This window comes from Corvus kubaryi, unplaced genomic scaffold, assembly GCF_017639235.1.
Source record: "Corvus kubaryi isolate FWS band 111438036 unplaced genomic scaffold, C.kubaryi_AGA036_p1.0 134, whole genome shotgun sequence".
NCBI classification, from domain to species: Eukaryota; Metazoa; Chordata; class Aves; order Passeriformes; family Corvidae; genus Corvus; species Corvus kubaryi.
Genome location: NW_024580668.1, coordinates 11,363,731 through 11,390,401, shown reverse-complemented (window position 1 = coordinate 11,390,401; position 26,671 = coordinate 11,363,731). Strand labels below are relative to the sequence as shown.

The 26,671-nt window shown below is 43.2% G+C and overlaps 1 long non-coding RNA gene across 2 annotated transcripts in view; it reads right to left on the bottom strand.

The window, feature by feature from the left end:
* Positions 1-12,706, bottom strand: part of LOC121675272 — a 31,311-nt gene extending 18,605 nt beyond the window's left edge. For both annotated transcript variants that reach the window (XR_006020027.1, XR_006020028.1), the window contains exons 1-2: positions 11,172-12,706; positions 1,782-1,882 (exon numbers count right to left, since the gene is read on the bottom strand). This is a non-coding gene — a long non-coding RNA (uncharacterized LOC121675272). The remainder of the gene's footprint in view (positions 1-1,781; positions 1,883-11,171) is intronic.
* Positions 12,707-26,671: the final 13,965 nt, after the last annotated feature.

The window sequence follows — 26,671 nt, the reverse complement described above, 5'->3', positions numbered from 1 at the left end:
CCTAAGACAAAAACATAGATGGGATCTTGCTGTATGGTTTCTAGGACTCTTTGGTATAGTGATTAAGATGTAAATGGAAAGAAATTAATTGATATAAGTAAGTCATTACCAGCACCATCTATTAAGTATAATCAAAATCAGTGTCTACATGAGCTATTGATTGCCACGTGCTTTTGTAAGTGTAATTGTAGCATGAATTGTCTGTGCATGGCTGGGCCTTTCATTGTTGTAAATATCCAGCTGAAGCAAGAGATTAAATTCTGTACAAGCTCTAGAGTGCCTGCAATAAGTGTGAAACCTTTGCTTTCATTCGTTGCTGTGCAGATTTAAATAGAGTATGAAGGAATATTTTTCGGTTCCCTCAATTGGATTACAGGTCTTGTCATATTTGTGTAAGGATAACAATCTCTAGACTGTGAGGCAGCTTTATAACCAGACTAAAACCAATCTGCAGTCTCTCAGGTCATATCTGGCAGTGTCCACCAGCCTGGGCTGCTGCAGAAGAAGCCAATTCTGCAAAACAGATGGGCAATGGCATATGCAAAATTTAACTTCTTGCACAAATTCTCCAATTTGACCACAGGATTTTTCCAGTACTTAATACAGGAGGATTTTGGTCCCAGCAAATTTGGAAGTGCTTCAAGTGCAAAATCACTGCATTTCATTGTTGCTTATGGCACGTTTTGGCAGCTGTGATCAGTATTGAGCATTTGTAGTCACGTTACTTCAAAATCTGACTCCGTGTCTCATCTGGGGTATTTATGCCATAAGGAAAACAAAGACCTGATTGTGCTGATTCACCCCTTTGAAGGCAATACCAAGAATTACGATATAAATAGCAAAATACAGTAGGTGATCACAATGGTTGATTAGAAAAGTTACCTAATTGCACCTTTTTTTAAAAAAAACCTTGTTTTTAAAAATCTGCTTCTGCTTTTCTCACTTTGCATACAGTGTGGGGCCTTGATTTACTTTCCCTTTGCAAACTCCTTGCAGAGCATGAGAAGAGGTGGGGGCTGGCAGCCTTAGGTGGGTTTTCAGTATCAGACTATAATCTGGAATTATTTCAGTGTGACCAAAGGCTCCATAGTTGTGTGGCTGAGCTGCTTCACTTCACCCAACCACTGAGTCACATTCTGCAGTGAGAAAATTAGAACCGAGTATCAGGACTCCAGACAGATAATATCACTCTCAGATGGCTTTTTAGCCATACTAGAAGATAATTTTGGAACCTTTTATCTTCAGTGTTGGTTTTCAAATGACAGCTGAAGTTCACTGGAGAGGCAAGGCAAGGAAACCTGCCCAGCTACTGTGGGTGCTGCCTGCTCTGTGCATGGGAGATGTCATTCTCCTGCTCCACCACTGCTCAATCCTCCTGCTTAATTTTTATTAAACAAACTTTAGATATTTATTTTCCTCGATGATATTGCTCTTATCCATAGCTAGTGCCAGAGATGCAATCAGTTAAGCTGGAAGGGGATGGACACTTGCTCTGAACTTTTTTAGGGCACTGGTTCCTGTCAATCCAAGCTGGACTGAGCTTCACAAGCAAAGAACAAATGTAGGTTGTCTGAGAAGGGTTTCCAAAGCTGTTTCTTCACCCTCATCAGCAAATTTAGAAAGAAATTTGAACCGAATGTACTCAGCTCTGGGAGTTGCCATGGTTGCAACACAGACGATCTAAATGTGGGAGATTATATAATCAGACAGAATGACTATTTATACAAAGAGTTTAATTTAAACAAAAAAAGGGAGAGAAAAGCAAATGTGCTGTACAATACCTGACTTTGTCCCTATGGCAGAGCTGCAGGAGCACCAAAGGTGTTAAATCCCAGGGCTCACACACTTCTCCTTTGCAAGGTGTTTATAATGTGCACTAAATCTAAAACAAAAACAAGAAAAGCATGAAGTGAAAAGTAGTGTAGATTACAAAGATCCATCCAAGCCAGAAGGAAGCTGTTTATTATACCTGGGTCAATGGCAGTGTCTTCTTTATGGAAAGTCCTGTAAACTTTTAAAGCACGGTGATGTGGATGTCCTCCTCTGGAAGGATTATCTGGTGTAATACTATCACAGGGACTGATTTGTCTTCCCTTGAAGAGATTTAACATAGGGGAGCAGATTCTATGGCTCATAAGATGTTACCTATACATGGTCATGTCATTCTTTCTGGTCCAGCTCTTGTGCTGCTCCCTCGAGGCTGCTTCCTTGCATTTCCCTCTCTTGCACATCCTGGGCTCATCCACGGATCAGAGACTGGCTGGAGTGAGATTTCACCCCTATAGATTTCCCTTTAAACAGCTCCTGGGGGTCTATAAAAATGCTGGAGCTCACTAGGGATTTCCCCACAAGGTGCTGTTACCTACAGGGTGGTGAGGAGCAAGGTAATAATCATTAATTATGGGCAATGCAGGCAAACAAATGTGGCTCAGGGGTAACGAGGGTTGTTTTCCTGGAGCTTGGGCTCACCTTTGGTGCTTACAGATTAGACAGATGTGAACAGATTGCTTTCATATTTTTACATTATAGGACAAGTGCTCCCACAAGATCCCCTTTAATGCCCGCTAATGGGAAGCTGGAAGGAGCGTGTATTTATTAAGCAACTTTTTGGGGTGGGGGAACTTTCTGCCCAGTGACAGCAAACACTGAAGCAACCAAACTAAGCTGATGCTGCATTCTGGCATCAATCAGCTGAGCCATTAGTCTGAACAGTGGGTGTTTCTCCTCCCTGCCTTTTACTTTCTGTGATGACAAACTTTCCATGGAAGTATAGTTCTGCTCAAATGACGATGAGAAATGGGCTGGGGAACTGCAGGGAGCAAGGGTAGAAGAAAATCACTACTGCAGACACAAAAATGTTAAGGTTGCACAAGTAAATCCAGTTAGAGGAGAGAGATATACAGCAGAACCCATCTGTCCATCAGGCCATGGAGGAAATTGCTGTTCTTTTTTCATCCTTTACTGATTTTCCAGGTTTTTTAATTACCTTGCAGCATAGTGTGTACATACTGAGACTGTGGTTTGAGTATGAATGAGCTCTTTTCATTTTTAGAGAAGCTGGTGGTTGGCACCTGACCCCAAAACCCAGTGCTGGGGCTGACATAACTTCCCATCATGGGGAGTGCTGAGCTGTGGTTTGCAGTGGGAGGGTTGAGCTCCCCATGGGTGCAGGGAAGATCACAACTGCTGTCACTGCAGGGCTCTTTGGGGAGGTGGCTATGAGGGGAACACTCAGTCCTGCAAGGAAAATAAAATTGGTGTTAGGCAGTTTTCTCTCATGATTTGGGCTGTTGTGGGAGCTGGATCTTGTGTTGCTGCTGAGAGAGATCTTGGATGGTTGCAGAGTGCAGAACACACACAAAGTCCCTTTGGTAGGACACCCTGCTTTTTTCTCTTCACTTCAAATCCCATAGTGTGTGTCTCTTGCCATTGTAAGGTTCACCTCTTCTGTCTTTCAGAGTGAAAAAAGGCTTGCAAATGTTGGCCCACTTCTGTGAAATTCTTGATTTTCATTTTAAGGGAGTACAGAGAGAAAGCTTGTATTTATAATTCAAGCAGGGAAGGCAGATTCTGCTGTGTTTCCAGGCTAAAAGCACGGTGTGAGAGGCCTTGCAGCAGCCCAAAGCAGGTTCCTGCTGCTCTGCTATAAATCTCAGCAAACAGGGGTGCTGCAGCCAGAGCTCTGCTTTCGCACAGGCTGTTGTCATTAGAAAATATGAGGATTTTTCAAAGGTGAATAATGCTGCTCTCCCACACCCCGAGGAGCCACCCGCTCGCTGTCTGCAAGGCCATTCCAAAGGAAGGGATAGGTGAGAGCTGGAGAAGCTTCCCTAGGGAGCAGGGCACTAGCAGCTTCCCGTGGTCAGAGAGCTGGAGGTGTGCACAACCTGTGTCCAAGTTAAATATCTGCTGGTTTCCTCTCCTGTGGAGCCTCTTAGCTGAGAGCTGTAAACACTGCTACTGCAGGCAGACTGCTCTGTCCACCCTTCTGCCCCATCCTTCTGGGGAGATAGCGAGGGGTCACAATAACTGTGAGAATTGGTCTTTCAGAGAGGTTACTGGGTGTGGGAAGCATTTCCCGTCCACTTGTGGTCTGTTGGGCCTCTTAACTGTGAATCTGGACGTAGTCAAGGAGAAGGTCCTTGCTGCAGGTGCTCTCTGCTCAAAGTGTGAATGGGGATAGTTTTCTGGTGCTGTATCTCATGCACATCCTGAAGCACATCTCAGACAGCCCCTGCTTCCTTCAAACCCTGTTTTGCAGGAGGATGACTCTGGCACTGCTCCTCTGCCTTCCAACCTCCTTTGAACAACAGCTATGGGTTGAGAGAGATGAAGTTAAAGGACAGATGAGACAGTTTTAAGCCTCAGGGAGGCTTATTAAGCTTGCCCCACCTCCTGTTGAGATTCCCATGGCCCAGTCTTTGACACATAGTGGGATGGTCACCGAGGAGGATTCCCTGCTCTGAGCTTCAGAGGTCCTTATGCATCTTACTGGACTGAGTGAGCCCTGGGTCCCTAGGGAGGAGGGAATGCTTTTCCAGGGTGATTCACCTCTCTGCTGTGCTAACACTGTGAGAACCACACTCTAAAAATACTTATTTATTTCCCTTGACTTCAAGTTGGCTTGCAGAAGTGAAGACATTTCCTTTTGGGCAAAGAGTCCTTCCCTGATGGATCAACAGGTCCCTGAATTTGATGTGTGAATGTCAGAAATTTACACACTGAGATCCCAGATTCAGTTATTTGAAAGTGTTTTGATGTGTTCTGTATTGAGGTCTAAGGCTGCATGCCTGGCATTGATTTAATTTCAGACTTTCTTTTTCATTGGGAATCTTCCCTTCAAGCTGTCATGTTTATTTTACCATTCTCCAAATCCTATTCACTTATACATGTTTCCTTAGTGGCATTTCTGGGATGACATGGGATTGTACCAAGGTCTTAAGAGGTCTTTTTTCATCTAGCCTTTTATCTTTCTAAAGCTTCATGTTATCTGAGAAGTACTTCAAACTGAATCTCACTGTCCTCTCATGTCTTCTAAGTAAAAAGTATGAAATAAGCTTAGTCCAAATCCCTGGAGGAATATTTTCTGATTGACAAGTCCTTGCAAATATGTCCTGGGACCTGTCTGTTCTGCCTAATAAATCATCATTAACTCTCAGCAGATGAAGAGAGATTCTCTTCATCTGACAGGGTATCAATTCACTTGCCTTAATGTATATAAGGTTTTAGGTCTCTCCCCCAGCGGTCTCCAAGAGAGGCTTTCTGTCAAGTGAAAAAATGGGATTCGGGCAGCAGAACTGAGCTGCCAGGTTTGCCAGTGATGGACGACGCAGGTGGGAATGCAGCTCTTTCCTCCTCTGCTTTATTGATCCTCTGGCTCTGGCCAGTGCAGCAAAGTTTCTGCAGCGCGAAAACCAAGCAGAAAATGAATAAGGGGGAGACAATGGCCTAAAGTCAGAGTCCAAGCCTGGCTGCTCTTGGGGAGAGCTTTTAGGAGGCTGTCAGCAATGTCACCTCTGACTTGGGCCAGTGCCCAAGGCCTCACAGGACAGAAAGTTAGTCTGGCACCAACCCACTGATGGTAATACCATGTGGAAGGCAGTTTTCCATTCTCTTGATCATCATCTTATTTAGGCACATCAACAACGAGCTCTTCACAAGCAAATCAAGAAACTGATATATGGCAGGCAAGATGTGGTTTCATTGTTCACTGTTGGCCAGAACCTTCCCATGCTGGAGTTGAGAGGCTTGCTCTGGTTGGTGGGCTGTGCCACACGTTATCTGCCCTTCTCTCCTGGAGTTCCTCACTTCGGTTGTCCAAAATTTCAAAGATGAAATCCAAAGCCCCAACTCACCACGTTGTCCTCCTCTGCCTAGGCCATGATTCTGAAGGAGGCTTTTTACGTGCTAATAAATTAGAAGTAATCCCCAAAATGCACTGGGACATTACAAAATAATAAAAACCAGAATAGTTACAAAGTACACGAATTCTTGCTAACATCAAACACAATCCAGATATTTCACTAAGGCCTTAGTTTTCTTTTGTTATCTTTCTTAAGTATTTGTAAAGTAAAAAAGCTACTCCTATGTATAACTGCAGTTTACATTCTTTTGCATTTTTCCTCATAAACACCAAGATAAAAAAAAAAGAAAAAGAAAGATTTAAGGATTCTTTAATTTAATCCTTTCCCTCCAAGAGCTCAGCTATAAAGAAATACACCAGACGGAAATGTTTTAATGCACTCACAGAAGTGGCAATACTGAAATCTCTGCAGTATTTTAGTCATTGTGTTTGAATACCAGGATCCTGCTTAGAAAAAAAAGTAGTTTATTGTCTATTTGTTGGCTTAGTTGCTATGGCAGAGAGTTCAACGTGAGTGGCTCTGTGGGGAGGCAAACACCTCCTGGTATTTGAAATTGGGTTGTGGCCTTGGAGGAACACAACAGAATTTGTGCTGTCCATCAAAAGAGATGTGTGGGGAATATTCTGAGAAGAGTCCAGGACTCTCCCAAGATTCTGATATCCCAGCAGAATGTTAGTGCTCCCAGATCCACAGGGACTATGAGAGTACCAGGGGAAGTCAGATAAAAAGGCTGAGTTTGTTGAGATGAATTGTCTGGAAGTAAGTAGACACAATTGGGTGTTTTTGCCCAGCTGGGGTGAGAAGTTGGGGCACGGAAGAAAATTCCAAAGAAACGTGTAGCAGATGCCACCAACCAGGAGAAGGAAAGATGAAGAAAGGAAAATTATTATGGTTGAGGCTGTAATGAAAACACTCTGGGTGTCCAGATAAAGGAATCTACAGAAAAGTAAAAATCACAGGATAGTTTGGGTTGGAAGGGACCTTAAAGATCATCTCATTCCAAACCCCTGTCATGGCCAGAGAGACTTTGCACCAGACTGGGTTGCTCCAAGCCCCGTCCAACCTGAGCTTGGAATAGTTTTTTTGTTCTGTTAATCACTAAATTGTGTGTCATCGAGTGCAAACAGGATTAAAAGATCTACTCAAATATTTCCATTCTGAATGTGCAACTATGGGAATAGTCACCCTCTTAAGATTGTCCTAGATGTAAATCAGGTCCTTTTTAATGTATCTACACAACTTGCTTTTCAGTCTTCCCCATTCCACAGGAAAGCTGAACTTTTGAGTCTGTTCTCCTTCCTAGCCTTGACTCTTTCAAAAAAACCCCAATTATTTTTATTGTCTGGTCCATTTTTTCAAGCTTTTGACAAGGCTTTTGAAAGAAGCTACTTGAAATCTGTGCTAACATAGAAAATAATAATAAAACACCTTTATCCCTCAAGACTTTGCCCAGTTTTTAGGTTGTGAGAGCATAGCTATGTAAAGGTGGCATTCAGGGAATTGCTGCCTGCACTGCCTCTGGGGATTGAAGGAAAAACAGGGCTTGGGGCATGGAGCAAAAGACCAAAGAAATGTGCGGCAAACGGCCACTAGCCAGCAGATGGAAAGATGAAGGAAGGAAAATTCAGCTACTCATGAGGTGGAGGCTGTGATATAACGAGTCTGGGTGCCCAGATAAAGGAGCCATCAGTGGAAAGTTAAAATAAGTAGTTAGAATCAGTCATCACTGGAGCATCAGTGTCAAGAGTCACCAAACAAAGAGCAGAGCCCTTTTCTTCCTTATGTCTGGCAAGTGAAGGAGGTGTTGGCTTATAAAAAGGAAATTTCTTAGAGTGCCTTCCAGCACTCAGCCCTGAACCACTCAGTGCTTGGCACTTCTGCAGCACCTCTCACCTGGGAAAACACTGAGTGAGAGACCTCGTAACACTTTTGTGGTGTGAGGTAAATCACATCATCCTGAACGTGGCCCTCTTGTTGGATGGACTCCGAGCTGCTGGAGTGCCAGAGGACTGGGGTTTATCCAATTTCTCAGTCAGACAAAGCAGAAGGAAACAACCCTGTGGAATAAGAAGTCAGGAGTTCTGCTCCTTTTTTTATTATGGCATGTGTCATAAATTTACAAAGGGTTCCCAACAGCACGAACACTGTCAGGCTTGTTACAGCATCACGACTTGTTTATGGCTTGGTTAACTGCACACACACACATAAAATCTACCACAGTTGTGTGGAATTCATAGCAGAAACTAACATTAGTTACCTCGTGAACTTTGGTTTATTGTGATCCTAAATTAGGTCTCTCTCTGTAGCTAAGTAATATTCAGTAATTTCAGTGTTCTGCAAGAGGTTAACCAAGTGTTGGTGTCTTAGTGCAAGCAGGGGCTGTGTTTTCTCATGGCCTGTTACAGAACTATTGCATCTGTTACCTTTCTGTTGATAGCAGCTTCAGAAAACCTGGCCAGTTTCCAGAGCAGTACCTTTTTTTCATCACTGTCATCTTCTGTCAGTTCATCTCTCAGTTATAAAAATTTTAAAACAAAGTCTACTGTCTGTTGTTTAATATTCCTTCCATTAGCCATGCCCTGCACTTTCATTGCAGGCACCTGACGTTAACTTTTGGCACAGATAGTGTTTTACAAATTTTTACAAATCTAAAATACCTTGCTGACACTACCTGACCCCCCAGGCACGCTTAGGAAATTGCCATAACTATCTCTATTTTACAGAAAAGCTCTAAAGGAGACTCAGACAGAAGCGATACCCCAATTTTCGTTCGGGGACCGTAATTTAGGTGCCTTGTTAGTTGTGCTCTCAGCACTTCAGCCTGAATTTTACTGCTGTTAAATAATCAACTCTAACAGGATACCTGTGTGCTTTATTCTCCTGGAAACAAGGCATTGTGAGCAGGATGCCCCAAAAGGATGTGCACACAATAGCAATTTTAGCCCCTTTAAAAACTGAAGCTTCTCTCTTGAACAATAGACAAGGACTTAAGAAGCCTTGCAGATCCTCTGCAGGAATTTCAATGTGCTTACAACTTTTTTATTATCTGGCCTTCATATCTTTTTTTATATTTTTATTCCTGTCCTTCATCTGTGCTGTTTTCCTGCAGTAATTTCACGACCTTCTGGTGAGGTATGATGTGTCCCAGCTAGTGGAGGTCTCGTTCCTTGGTATTGACTGTGCTGTGTTATTGGAAACCTGTGGTTCAGTTTATAACCCATCATATTTTCCCTGTCTCTCTCCAGAGGAATAGTGCTTCTGATTAATTTTATTAGTGGGTTTATTTCAGTTCAAAATGAGGCGTGGGTTTCCAAGTGACAGAAAATAGTCCTTTTCTTAGAGTATAACAATGTAGTTCAGAGAGGCATTATCCAGAGAAAATGAGAAGATTTTAAAGGTTTCTTTAAAGGAAGAAAATTTCAGGCTTGATTAAAAACAGAACTGAAGGGGGAAAGAAAGGTTCAGCAGTAATTCCAAAACAGGAGTTGCAAAGATTTTTTTCCATGCTGCTGTAGTCTATTACCCTCACAGCAACACAGTGCTGAACACCGGGTGGCAAAAATTTCATTAGACTAGGAGCTAGTGTACAAAATTCAGAAGTTTCCAGGTGAAAGAGAGGGGATGGACTGAGAACTTGAGGAACTAAACCTTAGTACAAGAAGAAAAGGGAGGAACCACAAATTCTGTGTCAGTCTCTGGATCCAAGGGCACCAAATGAAGTGGTTTTCATGGTCTTGTCCTGAGTAAGACTATTCATCTTAATTTCTTCCCCTTGCCTTGCAAATATCTGATGTAATTGGTAGCTAGTGACCAATTCTGGAATTCTTTCTTTTCTCCCAAGACAGGCAGTATTTTTCCTATGCTGAGGACCACGTTCGTCACAGAACGTTTCCTCGTTTTTATTCCAGCTTCCTACCTTTACAGCCGAGCTCCTTTCTCATCTGTGAATCATCTGCCTTGCCTCTCGATACCAAAAGTGAAGTGAATACTACATTTTCCTTAAATTCAATGATCTTCTCTCCCAGCCCATCTCTTTTTAAAGCATTCATCAAGCAAATTATGGAGTCTCAAGGGTATGAAGTCTTCTGTTCAACTCTTTTCTCCTGTTTAAAGCAGTGAAGGCAGGGAGCAGAAATTAATGTAACTTTTGTCTCTGCCTTGACTTCAGAGAGCTCTTAAAGCAGAGCATTTCTTCTTATCAAAAGCTTTCTCCAAGGTGGTGCTCGATTTACTCAGAGCCTGTGTGCATTCATCTTCCTCAACACTTCATCAATCACACAGGGGAAGGCTGTTGTGGAGGATCCTGGCTGAAATTCTGCCTGTTGTCTGGTTTAAATTGGGGGTTAATGGTTTGGTACCTTTGTAGAACAAGCCCCTGTGGAGCAGGGAGTGCTCTGGAAGCACTGGGAGCTCAGCCCATGGTTGTTGACTCTGCTCACCCCTCCACACTGGGGCTTTCCAGTTAAGATTTTCAGTGTTAGAAAGTCCAGCACTGCTTGATTCTAATGACCTTTATTGTGCCAACAGAAGTGACTTACTTTTCCTGGCTGACATTTATATACTTTTGTAAATGAGTGATTGCACTACCTGGTTCATGGTTATGCATCTGTCGACAGCTACAGGTTTAACTTCATTTTCATGAGTTATTTACAAGGGCAGAGTTAATTACAATGGTTTTTTACCCAGTTTGAATACAGGGTACGTACACAATTCATATGAAATATTTCAGATATCTGTGATCTTTTTCTGAAACGGCAAAGGCTGAACTATTGCAGAACATTAAAACCAAACAAGTAACCCTTTTCTCCAAGAGCTCTAATCTAGAATAAACTTCCAGCCCAGCAGTCACAAATCAAAAAAAAGATTGTAGTAACAGCATTTTGTACTTCCAGGTGTCTTTATATTCCTTGTATGCCCATTTCCCCTGTATAACACATTCAAATTTTTATCCTTTACGTAAAAGCAATTTCATTTTACGTCACTTGTTATAGCACAGAGTAAATCTACACAGGTAGGTGGTTTTTAGCAAATTTATTTATCCTATAAGTCTCCTCAGCAGATCATTGGCGAGCCAACATATCAAGACACGTCTTGAAAAGGTAGAAGAAGTCATTCAGAAGATGAAAGGAAGTTAAATAGGTTCAGAGTTGGTCATAGTTTAAAAAGGTTTGAAAGCATTGTAAGGAAGAAGGAAAGGCTGATGGAATTCCAGACCCACCTCGCCCCACTACCCATGGAAAGGAATAATGCCAATTTTCAGCACTGAAAAATTACTTTGAATGAGCCCCAAATAAGGAGAAGTCTGACCTCATCATGAGACATTCTGTGTTCTCATTTCTCTTCGGTTTTCATTTTTTAGGATCCAGAATGCAAACCTTCTTGACACAGGCTAATAGGCAGAAATTCCACTTGTGAACTCCAGTTGAATCGTCAGTCGTTGGGAGTGGACCAATTATTTTCTTTGAAAAGAGGGCTGAAATAAGGATGTCAGCATGACCCTCACAGAGTGGCACGCTAACTAGTTAAACAAACTTTTGGGAGTTGAATTAGTAGGCTCCAGGCTCCTTAATCCCATGGCAACAATCAGCCTTAAGGATCTTTTAACCTGTCATTAGAGATGCAGGAAAAAGAATAAAACAATTAAAGAATGGATGATGTTAGGTAGGAAGCAAGGTTTTCGTTTTAACAGTATCCCTTAATCCTTTTTCCTTTAGCTATTTCTGAGGAAAACTCAGGTTTAGATACTTTCAGGCGGTAAAAAAAAAAAGAAAAGAAAAAAGAGGAATATTTGGGAGAAAAGAGCAGGTAGTAGAGATAAGGGAGCTGATGTTACTGCTGCTGCTATTGTTCCTGTTGAAATCTAATTCTAATGCCTGGGGGAAAAAAAAGAAAGAAAAAACCTGAGACACTCACAACAGGAGCAAGAAGAGATTAGCAAAGGAAAGATGCATCCTCTGTCTTCTGTGGGACAGATCTTTCCTGGCAGTTATACTTGTAGAGAAGCAGACAGAGCCTGTGATCTGATCAGCTGCTCCAGCGCTCACGTGGGGATACTGAAACTTTGCTTTTAGCTTCATTTCCAGTAGCAAACACAGCCGTGCTGCAGAGAGATAGTGAAGTCTTGCATGGCTGACCCTGCCTTTTTCAGTTCTAACAGGAGAAGAAAATAGAAGAGGAGAATAGAAAATATAAGTAGATCTGTGAGGAGTAAAAATTACTGAAGCCTTGTTTTCTACCGATGTGTGTCCAGCGGCTGACCGGATTTCCTGCCTGAGAAGATTACAGAGGAAATTCTTGCATGTTTAAGCCCCTTATCTTGGGGCTCTGAGCAACCTGTTCTAGTGGAAAGTTTCCCTGCTGGGAGCAGGGTGGGTGGAATGAGATTTAAGGTCCCTTCTAACCCAAACCGTTCTGTGATCTCACAACTACTACCTCATGCAGCATTAGCCACCCTTCACCCCTTGCTGAGCACTTCTAGGGGCATTAATGTGTTCCTGTTCCTCCTTCCCCTACTCCCAGCTGCCCATCCTCACCACACTTGGGAGGATCCAGTTGTCTTTGAGCTTTCTACTGTCAGTTCTGCTCAAGACAGAGCTACAGGCTTAGGAGCTGTGTGTGAGGTGAAGGGATGAGAACGCCAGCGGGATCACATGAGCCTTGTTTCCATAGTAAATGAGGCTGAGAAGGTGGAGGAAGAAAGAAGAGCCATATGGCAAGTGGTGATGGCAGGAACCAGAGCTCTCTTCTGAGGGTGCCTTCAGGGTTTAGTCATGTATTGGAGCCAGAGATATCATTTCTCTGAATCAGGCAAGATGTTTTACAGGATCACATGGAGTTGCAAGAGTATCAGGGATCTAGGAAATGATAAGATTTGTTGTTATGGTAAACACAGTTCTTCTTCTTCATGTCTTTCTATCATGTCTTTCTGAAAATATTTGGTCACTTTCCCTTTTATTTATTTGTTTATTCATTTTATTTGATAAGATACCCAAATTCTGATGGCTCACGTTGTTTTTGAGGCCATTTTTTCCTTTCTACTAGAACCAGGTTTCTTCCACCCAGCCTGGCAGGAGCCTCTGTTGGGGGGTTTGGCCATCCGTTGCCTCCCCCAGCCCCCACCACATCTCTTAGAGATGACAGTTTTCATCTGATCTATAATTCCTGCCTTTTCTACATCCAACCCCCACATCAGGTCAGACCATGGGGCACGTGGAGGTAGTGCCAAGCAATAGGACAAGAGGAAAGGGCAGGAACTGCTGCACAGCAAGTTCTACCTGAATATGATGAAAAACCTCTTTACTGTGAGCACTGGAAGAGATTGCCCAGAGAGGGTGTGGAGTCTCCCTCACTGGAGATATTCCAGAACCTTCTGGACACAGTCCTGTGCCACGTGCTCTGAGAGGGGAGCTTGGACTAAATGACCCACTGAGGTCCCTTCCAAGCTGAACCATCCTGGGATCCTGTAGTCCTGGGGCGGAAGAGTTCAATGGCAAATGTCACACATCTTCCCCACGTGCTGGGAAGGTGATCAGCTCGGGAGATGTGCTCTTGGTAGGACAGGCAATGTCCCCAGCAGTGGTGAAAAAACCCCTGTGGGTCCTTCGAAGCAGGTGCACACGATCCTTGTGCCAGGGATTGTGCCACCGCCTCTGGATGGCTGATTGAATGCAACTTGTTTGCCTCTGCCTGTCTCCTTCCCTCGTGCTCTGAATGATTCACTGTCAGAGCGAGGATGAAAGAAACCAGAGCATAAAGGCACCTTTATCTGCATCCCTGCTCTCCGTGGATCCTGGCTGCGGAGGGACCCAGCTCCGCGCTCCATCCTGGAGGATGCTGCTGTGGGGAGCTGCTGGAAATTTGGAAATTAGGGGCACTTTTGCACCTTGTGCCGGGTCAAATGAAAGGTGACCTTGTCTCCTTGGGCTGTGTTCAGCCCCTGGGCTGCGGGGCAGAGAGGGAGGGCAAGGCTGTCCTTTGCCAAGTGGCAAAGAGTGAATTAACACAGCAGGTAACATTTTCTTGCTTTTAAGTAATTGTCAAACATAATGGCAGTTACCTGCCTGTTTTCTTGAGGGATTTGTACTGAACAAGGGGAAGAGCAGCATGCTAACAGGATCCCAGGGTTGAGGAGAGATTTGAGAGGAAGGATCAGAAGAATTAAATATGTGACATGTAGCGAGGAAAGATGATAATGAATGGGTATATCTGCCTGTGCTGCTCCGTGCCAGCCACTTGAATGAATTTATTTAGGGAACAGAAGCAAAATAGCTGAATTGCCGTGATTCTCCATCCAGAAACATCCTTTTTTTTCCCCTCAAAAATGTCAGTTAGCTTAAGGAAAACCTTCTTCCCAGTAGCATGGGGCTGAATTGTTCCCATAGGCACACTTTTGGGATGATCCAATAGCCTTTCAAATCAATGGAAACCCTTTCTTGGATCAAGATTTTAAATCCAGCTGTTTGAGGAGGAAGGGATGTGATAGAGCTCTGTATATTTTGGAGGCTGTAAATGCTGAGGTGAGAGGAAGGGGTTATTTCATGTAGCACAAAAAGATCTATTTAAGCAGAGAGTTGCACTAAAATAGGAATTTTTATATGAGCCATAAGAGTGTCAGATGGCTCAGATAATAATAATATCACATAAAATAAAGTAATTGTATTGTATAAAGGTTGTCAGTTTATTTGCAACACATCTAGTCATAAAGTTGATCATTTTCTGTTAAATTAAAGTTGCACAACTTGCCTCTGAGCAAGAAATAAAGGCCTGGTGCTCTTGATTCCGTATTTGTAATTTGGCTTGCTCTGTTTATTGGATTTTTTAAGTCATTAAGTGAAAGACAGAGGGCCAGACGTCGACTCACTCAAACCCAGTCCATTTCAAGTGAAAAAGTGAAGTCAGCCTTGGAATATTGCTTTTAAAAGAGCAAGCGGATGATGGAAGAGTGTCTCAAGGAAGGCAAAATGAGCTCCATGACTTGGCATGGTTTAAAGCAGGCAGAACAGAGCAGCAGGACCATGTTAGATTGAGTGCACTCAAGGGCATGGACTAGAACCTAATGGGGCTCTTACCTTGCCTGGAAACCACTTGTAGCAGAAAACTCTCTGTTGCAGAAAAGCACAGGGTAGGAAAAATTAGGTTGGAAGCTCTGATTTTCATGAGGAGTGCCAAAGTGGTTCCAATCCTGTATTCTCAGCAGCAAGTCTTGTACATCTTCCATCACAGGGCATCAGTTTGGTGGCCTGCATTAAGTGGCATAGCAAATAGCACTCATATTTTATTTACTCCCTGGAATGGGACATATATAATTGTCAAAACTCATCATAAAACCCCTTTTTTTTTGTCCTTGATAAACGAGTTTAAAACTCCAACCCTTCAGATCAGTGAGTAAGGAAGATGAAGTAGTAAAGCAGAGAAGATACTTATTGCCAAATGGATTAGGAATTTGAGAACTCCCTCTATATAGGCTATAAGTCCCAAATCAGATTTGATAAATCAAGTGATATTAGAAGAGATCTTCAGGGCTCAGTAGACTTAAATATTGCAAGGAACTATTACTGCCATATCCATCTCAACACACAACAGTGCTGTATATTAAATGGCAATGGATCAGCTTCCCTCTGCCTCTTACATATTCCAAAGACAATAGATCAGTAACTTGATAATAATAAAAAAAAAGCAGTCCAAGTGGAACTGCATGAAGGATGGTTCTTGGCTATTAATTTATTTGCACATTACTTCTGTGCAGCAAAATTTGCTTCCTCTCCGTGGGGGCAACACAGCCACAGCTGGATGTACCAGAGTGGTGCAGAGACGTCGTTCAGATCTCTCAGACTTGAATGTAATTTTCTATTTTTTACTAAAATTATTCCAGCTAGAAGTGAAAGCAGGATTAGAGAGTGGTCTCCCCCTGTCACATGTGTGGAGAACACAGTCGGGGAATCTACACTGGACCTTTAATCCCTTCTGCTCCAGAGCCACATTCCAGTTCTGTACGGAGTTGTGGTGAATGCTGAACCTCTTACTGGGAGTCCAACTCCTTTTGCTGGTGGAGACTGGCTTCAGGTCCGTGCCAGTTCAGCAGTGCACAGATGCCATGTACAGAACCACTGGGTGTGTGACATGCTGTGCTCAAAGGACAGATTGGGGGAAAATGACCACAAAGATGCTGCTCCAGCACACACAGTGTTCTCAACACACAGTGCCAGTCTAACACGCTCTGGGTAAGTCCTTGGAGCAGGAGGGGAGGCATCTTTGTTCTCCCCTGGGTTTTGTGTCTGGTGCGTGATTAAAATAAAACATGTGGCATGAATCTGCCATGCTTTGTGCCAGCCTGTCACCTCCACTGCTGTGCAGGGCTGGAGGCAGCAGATGATGCAGCCTCAGGGGAACAAAGGGTGCCTCGCAGGGATCCACCTGTGGCAGAACATCCCCCCTAGCGCAGAAGAGCTTATCTGCTCTGTCCATCAGCTGGTGCGATAGCTCCAGACATGCTCCCCCCACATGAATTGATGAGATAATCCAGGCCAGCTCCTCTGACTAGCAAGTGGTCACTGGCTAGGGAGTTATTTCTTCTCTGGCACCAGGGGCAGAATTCCCAATGAACAACTGGCCGTGAGAACAAGATGTGGGGAGGTAAGCTGGAATTCCTGACTGAGAAACACTACTTTTGCAAACTATACAAGCTACACAAACTTTTATGAAGGCAGAAGCTTCCTACACGCACCCTGGAAACGTGTAGGACTTCTCCAACGGAGTTTGGATGCAAATTCCATGGCTACTTTCCTGGAAATTGAGCAAAAGAATTCTGTGTGTACTCCATCATCAATTTGATGGTAAGTTACACTGAATCCTAACCTATACTATTTCTTCACTAGCTGTAATATAGGCACCTTTATCATGCACTGTATTTTTTATCTATTAGTAGCTCTTTTTGTTTTATCCTACGTTAGTGAGTAGTCTGTTCAAAGTCTTATGTCTGTTAATTTTGTGTCTATTCAATAAATAATTCATTTTGCAATAGACCTAATCAGCCATTATTAAGAACTTGCAAATGAGAACAATCTGGGGCGCAGGCTGCCCCAAACAGAGCTTCTGCCAGAAATCTGAAGGCAGGACTTGCCCAAGCTCTCATCTCTATTAGTAACACCACCCCTGCCACGACACATCTGTGTCTGCACTCATCCTGCCCTCAGCTCCCACGTTTTCCTGGGGAGCTCCTGGAGAGCCAAGAGCTGTCATTCAGCTGCTGGGGATGGCACGTGCCAGCACAGAGAGAGCTGGGGCCGAGCGCCTGTGCCGTGCGATGGGTTCCTCTTCCATGGAAGCACTTAGATAAGGCTGATGTTCCTTTCCAGCCACCAGGTTTCTTCCAGAAAAATTTAAATCAAATGCAGAAATTGTTTAGAGCAAGTAAAGTGCAAAGGGTAATTTTGAGGACGTTCATTAGGTTTTTAGCATAGTTACTCGGAGCAGTTCTCTGCAGGTATCCATATTTCTTGGTAGGTAATTTGATCTTTTGAATGTTAGATGCTCTAAATTTCAGCTTAGGTTCTCATAGGGTGCTGAAGTAGTGGCCAGCAACACCATTAAATTGTCTGTGTCTTCACAGCCAGTTCACTTTTTGCTTTAACTGAGGTCTGACAGCTCCAGTCCTGTTACCTCCTGTACAGATATCAAAATAACAGTACTTATCTCTTATAAACTGAGGATTATTTCACATTCACTTTTTTTTTTTCTTCCAGCCTCCCATGAAGTGCAAAAGCAGCTGCTAGGAAGTGTGCTCAAAAAAAGAAAGGTAAAAGCACTTTCATCAACTTAGTCTATAACCTACCTTAAGAGGCTGGGTTGAATCCCACAGACAGAATATTTCTCCCTGGTAATTATGGTCATTTTTCATTATTATCACAACCAGGATCCATTTAATAGAAGATACTCTCTTTAGCAATTTCTTTTTATGCTATTTGCCAGTGCATATGCATTGCCAGCACCTATTTTTGCATGGCCAGGTTATGGAATGACAAGCAGAGATTGGCCAGGTGCAAAATAGGTGTGTGTGCAAAAAGGTGAATTACTCAGATTTGGAAAGGATCCCTCTATAAAAACAGCTAAGACAGGGAGATGGTGGTTGATATCTGATATAATTGAGCAGTAGGGCTGGAAGGGCTTGTCAGAGGACTTGGATGAGGCTCCAAAGGAAGGGAATTCTGCCCAATTGGACAGGCACTCTTAGCTCTGAAAATCAGGCCCTGGACGTGTACAACTATGTAGATTTGATGAGCCTGTTTAAAGGGAAACTAATTAGAAGTATAGACAATCCACCTTTCTTAAATGGAATTATTGTAGTCTCGGATCCATAAATCTGACATTTATACATATTTATATGCTATTGCTTAATGAATACCTGATTAAGGAATACAGCTGCCAAGCGAATAAATTTGTTGTTAATCAAATGATACCATAAAGACAGATCATCAGACCTATTAGAATATATTCATCTGGCAGATAAATCTGTTCGCTGCAGCCTGTTAGTGCAATGTGTAATGCAAATCAAATTGTTCTTTAGAGCTAAACCTTCATCTTTGCCAGAATAAAAAAGACTTTGCATAGAGCAGATGAGAAGAAATCCTATATTTTTATGGAGGCTGTGAAAGCCCTTGGCATTATGTCTTGTATTGAAAGTAAATTTCACCCTAATTGAACACTAAAGACTGAGGAATGCTTAAGTCTGTGCACTGAGGATTTTACTGTGGTATATAATTGCCTGTCTCTTTTGTTGCTGTATCTAATTCAGCAGTATAAATTACCAGCTTAATTTTTTTCTTATTGTGTGATGTACTTATACTATTATTTTGTACTACCAAGAATTAGCAGCTGGCATTTGTGTTTATGGATCCTTTCATCCCGGGAAAATCTAATAACAACATTGGTCTAAATATTACATTAAAGGGCTGAAGCATGTTGGAGATGAAAAGATAGCCTGAGGTAACCGTGAAATGGCCACAGTGTTTACAGGGATCTGTCAAAACACTACAGTGACTTTCAGTAGCTTTGAAATGTTGGTACATTTTTGAACGCAGATCTGTAGTGCTGTTTGCAGGACTGGGTTTCATGCTGGAACATGAGGAGTGTATTTATGCTTCAGATATTAATGGAGGGCAGGCAGGGGCCTCTAGTCTGTGTGAGAACTGTCCACGCTTCTCCATCAGGCACCGATTCTGCCAGAGTCAGCTCGAGGAGTTCAGTCTGTGAATTCCCCTGATGAGGAACCTGCTGATGCCTTTCCTCCAGTCCCTTGCCAAGTCTGGGCTGTATCCCGCAGTGGTAAGGGAGGAGAAGAGAGATCCAGCAGGCAGGCATTGTGCAGCAAGATTCCTTTATTTAATTATTTTACAACTCTTTTATAGACTTTTTTCTTCATAGTCTAATTGGTCAACGGATCAGCCACCCCTTGGGGTGATTGGCTAAAATCCTAAAACATCCACTGTCAAAATATTTTCCTACTGTACCATAAACAAAGCTTGGCAAGGTTGCAGGTGATCATAGCTTATAGAACTCTGCTGATATCTTCAGTGAGAGAGAAAAATATCTCACGGGACTGGAGAGAAGCAAGAGAAATTCTTGCTAGCAGAAATATTTCTATCCACACTGGGCAATATTTTGAAGGGAAATGCTGCACCTGTGCACAGCTGAAGTGTTCAGGGCAGGTTTACATCCAGCACAAGACTTTTTACCCTGATCATGTACAACACATGCAGAACTCCTGCTTACCTTGCATAAAACATAAAATTGGGCAGTTGCTCCATTTTTCTACCTCCAGCCAACTTTTACTGCCCCAGCTACTTCTCCTCCTCAGCCTACTTTTCACCTGAGGAGTATTTGCTGATGGTAGTAAATATAATAGCTCATGTTCAGTTGAAATTATTCCTATTAGTTTCATTAGTATCTGTGAAGGAAAATAGGACATGAGAAAAAAGTCTGAGAGGAAGGGAAAAACTTCTGAGTGATTCCAGTTTTGGACTACTTGGTCCAGACTGTGGATGGGAAGAACAGGTATTTCCCCATAATATTTTGCTTCCTCTGGCTGTGGAGAACTTGCTGGGAAAGTGGGAAAGGCCTGGAGAAGAGCAGGAGGAGGCTGGGCTGCAGTTTCCTCCCACGCCACTGCCAAGGGAGCTGCACTGGGGCAAGGCAGAGGCAAGAGAAGACAGCATGTCCAGGGAAAGGCTGTGCTCCTCCTGGAGATAGCTCCAGAGCAAAGAGAAGGAAAGCAGCACGGCTGCCCCTTGTTTGCTGGTCCTCTCCTGGCACAGAAGAATAGTTTCCCACTCTATCTACTGTGCAAGATTGAATGTCAAAATCTAATCTAGAGCCTTATTAATTGCATTTATCATGTACTTTGACCATCTCACATGAAACTTACCCATTAATTTGTCTCTGATGGCTTGACATGCTCTTAAGAAACCTTTGGACCTGCTTCAGGAAATGTTTTTCAAGCCAGATATTCTGGGTAATTTCTCTTTAAAACCCAATTAAATCTCCTCAGCCTGCTCCAAGCATCACCAAAGCAAGTGCATGGAATGCAGCTCAATCTGCTTGTTTGGGCTGGGAACAGTCCCCTGGGCAATGGACTGACCAGTGGGCAAACAGCACCAGCCAGGAATGCAGAGCTTGAGCCAAATAATCCAATCAATGTGACAGAGAAAATTAAGACTCAGGTGGATTGGAAATTTCTTGCATACAGATGTGCAGAGATGTGTGCACACACTGCAGTGCTCAGGGCTGCTCCTGGTGGTTTCCCTGTTCTGGTGGGGAACAGATTGCCCAGAGAAGCTGTGGCTGCCCCATCTCTGGAAGTGTCCAAGGCCAGGTTGGACGGGGCTTGGAGCAGCCTGGGCTAGTGGAAGGTGTCCCTGCCCATGGCAGGGGGTGAAATGAGATGAACTTCAAGGTTCCTTCCAACCCAAGCCATTCCATGATTCTGTAATTCTGGGATTTCTTATTCCATGCCCATAACTGGGATTTCTTATTCCATGCCCATTCTGGGATTTCAAACTCCATGCCCATAACTAAGCAGTTTTCCAGTATGATTAATGGGCCAGATGAAGGCTTTAGATATTCCCTTTTTTCCTAACACACAGGATATTATTCTTTCCTCTAGTATGAGTTCAGAAGGACTCTTGATGTTTTTTATTCTGGAATTTGTACAGAGGCTTTCCTTCACTGTGAGAAGTTTCAAGTGAAGTTTCAACTGAGATTTTTGCACTTGTCAGCATTTCTCAGGTTTGCCTTGAATAACTGAAATGTTGCTGAGAACAACAAATATTGGTTTTGACAGAGTCCCGGAAGTTTTGCACACAGTGGAATCCACACTCATGTCTCAGTTGTGTCAAAAGGTCATTTTAAATTATTTTTCTTTATGTTTTCTGAAGTTGACAAAACAGACTGAGCACACAGAGACTCAGCAGTAAGAAATTTGGAAATCTATATTCAGAAGAATCAAATGCATACAACCCTAGAAAAAACCCAAGGATTCCTCTGAAAGTAGTGAGATACAATGGGATAAGGGGACAAGTGTGATTTTTTTTTTTTCTTTTCTGTTTTGGAGATTGCATATCAAGAGGGAGAAATTGGCTAAAAATACCTGTAAAATTCAGAACAGACAGAAGAGAAAAGATTAGGCAGTGATTATAAGCATGCTGTCTGAAGAATCAGGTCGTGCATATGCTTAGGGTACGCACAGCTCTGTGATCTCACATCGCTCCTATCCATCTCCCTTCCTGTTTGTTCCCTTCCTTTGTGTCATCCGGAGCTAAATGGCAGGAAATCTGTGAAAAGGTCTGTCTGCCTTGCATTTATACAGCAACCAATGCAAAGGGTTTCAACAGTGACAAGTTCCTGAACAGTGCTGTAATAGAAGCTCAACCCTCCTCTCCGTCCCAGAGTCAATATGCACACAGATGAGTGCTCCAGCTCTTCACCAAAGCACACACGCTTTGAGTGGTTTGATACTCTCACTTCAATCTTCAGTTTGATACTCTCACTTTTTATTTCAGTCCTTATCAGAGGTTCCTTTGTGCTGAGCAGGCCAGAGCAGGAGATGGGCACCGATTTGTAACAGCTCGTGCACATCTGGGCCAGGCAGGGCCGGTGCCCCGCTTCATTTAGCCGAGGTCCTTGTCCCCATCAATCCCACCTGAAGGTCACAGCCAATGTTTTCCCTTGCTGTCTCCCATGGAGAAGAAGGATGTGTGGCAAGGCCTCTGAAACTGCACCAGCAGCAAGTTTGAGGGGATGATTGAATCCACAGCGATGATAATCATAGATGTAGCCAAGTGACTGGAATTAATGCACCATCTGAACAGCTCTGTGAGGTCTGCCTTGATGTTCCTCATTTCAAATGAATCTCTCCAGACCTGAAGGCTGTTTGGAAACAGCTGATGGTGCCTGTAATGAGGATTCCAATCTTCAAGTCTCCAAGCTGAAATTAGACATATGTCCTGACATGTTGACATTAATTTGAGCTGTTATAGCTGTAATGGGTTTATTTGGCTGGCATTTTTAATAGAATTTCAGGGGAGACAGGCTTTGCTCCATGAGTAAGGGTGGGGAAAGGCCATGAGCAGCCATAATTTCAAAGGTTAATTTGAGAATGCTTTTCTCAACAGGACTTTTCTGAATTGCAAGGTTACTTGAAAATGTGGTATCATAATAGCTGACACTATGGCTGGAAAAAACAGGCTGGGGAATTTCCAGTGGGAATTTCCAGGTATCAGTTTTCAATTCCATCTTGACTCAAAGCAAAAGGCAGTAATAAGTAAATGCAATAGAGTAAAAGTGATAGATTTCTTATATACAATATTGAATACAGACCACAAACCCAGCACCAAACTGCAGGTTCCTGCTAAGAGAACTTGTGAGTACTGATGGGAATGAACTGGCTGAGTGTGTTAACCCCCCACAGGGAGGGTCAGTACCTGGTTTATGTGATTTTTTTAAACCCATGAAGCAGCTGGATGGGGCTCTGAGCATCCAGGAAGTGGAAGGGGGTTGGATATGGGTGATCTCTAAGGTCACTTCCAACCCAAACCAGCCTGTGACTCTGTGATGGTTGTGAGGTGACAGGCCATGCTCACCCTTGTCCCCTGCAGGCAGCAAGGCTGGTGGCTGAGTCAGGGATGATGATGGGGGACTTGCAAGGCCACGGAGGAGGGCAGAGGTGTGTGTACCCTCATGGGGACAGCCGTCCTGTGGGCACCTCAGTAACACAGCCCCATCACAAACCACCTCAGCTTCCCCAGGGCAATGACCTCCAAACACTGTTGATGGCAAAACTGCAAATGAGAGGTAAAATCAGGCATGAACACGGCTGAGTGAAAACTCTGTGTTGGAATCGAGGTGAGATTGAGACATTTTCTGGACTGCGATGCTCTGGGGCTGGCAGGTAATTGGTCACTTCAGACACAGTGTTTTAGGGATTTAATGTGTAGCACCAGGGGAGGAGAAGAAGACCCATCAGGGAGAGAGAGAACCCTTGTCCTGACAGTTTCCTTTGAGCAGAAATATTCTGCTTTGTCCAAAAAAAACCCCTCCCACTGCAGAGACCCCCACAGTGATGGCGAGCCTGTCTGCTGCCCCACATCCCACAGAATGTCCCCACACGAGCCACAGTTGAGCCAAAACTCTTTGGTTTATTAGATATCATTGAAATCTCACATTCTTTCTAGGGCCATTCTGTGGAGGGGCTGTCTGCCACCATTAAAAGAAACTCAATTTAGGAGAGTGCTGGTTTTGAAGGGTAAAATGTCACTGATGGCAGATTTTTAACCCAGTGCAATTTAGCAGATATTCGATACTTTTACTTCCTTCTGCTGACTTTATACAGTGGAACAGGAGGCGATTTGCAGAGATTAAACAATATTCTGCACACAAATTAAAATCAATAACTTATTTATAGGGCTGCTGATGCTCCCAGAACAAAACAGGCCTGCCAAGAGGCTGCAAAAGTTCTGAATCAAATGTCATGTATCTCCAGCCCATCTCCACAGTTGGCTGTCTGTGACTGCAGATATAACACAACCCACCCAGTCATTCCATCACTTGATAATCACAGTACATAAATAAGAATCATTCCTGAACCAAGCAGTGCTGCTGGCTGGTTTCAGATCTATATGCTGCCTTGTTATTTCCCCCATATATCATTGATAAATCTAATATTATTCAATGGGATTTTTCAGGAATCCATTTCTTTTCATGAAAGGGGGTTGGCCAGATGCTGCACTGGGTTTAAACCTTCTGTAGATGCTCAAAAGAGCAAATCATACTGTGGTAGTGGGAGCATGACAGAAGATCGAAACTCTATAATTATTTTATTCTTATTCCTTTCCACAAACCACATTCATATGACTTGACACTGAGTTAAGTCTCTAATTCATTTCTTTTACACATCTTTCTGGTCACCATTCCTCTTCCTTGGACTGTTTTGGCTCAGAGTGATCTTTGTTGGGTCACTGGCACCTCTGGGAGTCCTCACCACAATTCTACTGGGGCTCTGGTCTCTGAAGACAAATCATTACATCAGAATCGTTTGGAACAATTTTGTCTCTGAGCTGTGAAACGAATACCTTGGAAAGGGGAACTGTGTTTTCAGAGAAGCTGTGTCAAATAAGAATCATATATTGAGGTGATGCATTAGATGGGCTTGAAAAGATTTTTATACCTGGGACTGCAAAAGCTTGTATTTCTTAAAGAAATAAATGTATGCTTTTATTGGCCTGAAGAACTGATAAATGCTTGAGCGTGCAGGCTGTGGTGGGATATAAAAGTCCAGGATTTCAGACTTTTTCTCTCTCTTTCAGTCTGGGACCCCTGTACTCAACACTTTCTGTGAGTTGTAGCTGAAGCAGATACATATCCAGGTTCTTGTGCATCAGGGCTTTGTCTTTCATTCCCTTTATCTCTGAATATATGGGATCTTTAGGTTTATGTATCTGTTCTGAGACTGGTAAAATAACTTCCCCATCCTGTTTTCTTCAGAGCCCTACAGGTTTCGGCCCTTTCCTTTTCCTCCCCTGTCGTGGGCAGCCTTGGCACCTGCTCCTTTAGCAGCAGCAGGGCAGGGATTCAGAAATCTCCCTTCTCCTGCTGAGAAAATTGAGGGAAAGGGAATGGGAGGAGAGATGGAAGTAGATGCAACACAAATTGTCATTTTGCAAAATGACTTTTTACTCGAGCACTGCTCCGAATGCACAGTGACACTGTACAGATGATTCTTGGCCTGTTAAATAACAGTTTTCCCCATATTTATTGCTCTCGAGCTGTGCCTGACAGCTTTATTGCATACAGACTGGCACATTATGAAAAGAAAAGTAAATAGGTCTGTGGAATCATGGCCGCTGTATTCCTGTTTAAGGGGAAAACAACTCTTTGGTTTTACATGTTTGAAAAGAGGAGACAGCTCTCCCTCAGTGTTTTATGGCAGTTCCCCCTCCCGCCTCCCCCTTCTACCTTAAACAGTCTGGATTTGTTTTGCTTGTATAATTAGGCAATAGCAGCTGATTGGGTTGGAATCCACAGCATTATATCATCCTGAGAGCTGCCTCGATTGATGGACAAGAGAGGCAACAGTCTGTTTATTTGCAAGAGCTCCAAACGGGCCTGCCTGTGCCATGCACACAGGAAAGTACATTTGCTGCAGCTTTTTTATAATTCTTTGAGAGCAGATATACTGCTAAGGCACTTGAACTCTATTATGATGTCAAGCTTCTGCTATTTTCTATTATCCTTGGGAAGAAAGCAAAAGAAATCCCCTATATGGTTTCATGAAAGAGAATCTATCATTTGAGAATAATTGTGCCCACAGCCCTTAATGAGCTGTCGAACCTATACAAATTAAAAGAACCATTATCAAAGTCAGTGCAGTATTTATATACTCAACCATCTAAATAACTCAACCATGCTAAATAATTGCAATAATGGTTGCACAGCAGCAGTGCTGAAAATGTGTTTTACTGTCTTATTTCCTTCCTGCAAGAAAAGATACAGCTATCTTCTTCTATCAGCCAAGATTTGGATTTAATGACTTGCCCTCTTTCCTTCCAGCTTTCTCTGTCTGGTCAGGTAAGAGCTGCAACTCTTTTTTCCCCACATATCCCACCCTATTTTTGCCCTCAATTGCTTGTTATTATCTCCTGCTGTGAACATCTTCTGCATAAAATCTCTTGGTACAGCTGGGAGTGTGAGGCACCCCAAGGATGGCTGTACGTGAGGATGCTAGAAAACCCAGGGAGGAAATATCCCACAGAGCTGGGAGTTTTTGCACTGATTTAATTGAGACTTAGAGACTTCACTGGTTGCCTGTAAAGCTGTGCTGCTAGTTCAACCATATCCCTTCCAGAAAAGTAGTTTAAATTTTCTGCAGGAACTCCTGTGGAATTAGAGTTTAATAACTTCATGAGTGTTGATTCAGATTAGAAATTAGAAAGGAATTGTTCCCTGTAAGGGTGCTGAGGCCCTGGCACAGGCTGCCCAGAGAAGCTGTGGCTGCCTCATCCCTGGAAGTGCCCAAGGCCAGGTTGGACCTGGTCTAGTGGAAGGAGTCCCTGCCCATGGCAGGAGTTGGAACTTGATGATCTTTAAAATCTCTTCCAACCCAAACCATTCTGTGCCTCTATGACTCTGTGCTATTTGCACAACAAGATATAAACTCATGTACACATGCACTTGTTCACAACCATGGTAATTTACCACCATACTTCAGAATATTTCTTTCTATTTGAAGTTGAAAAGCAAAATGGGCTTTTCTTGTTGCC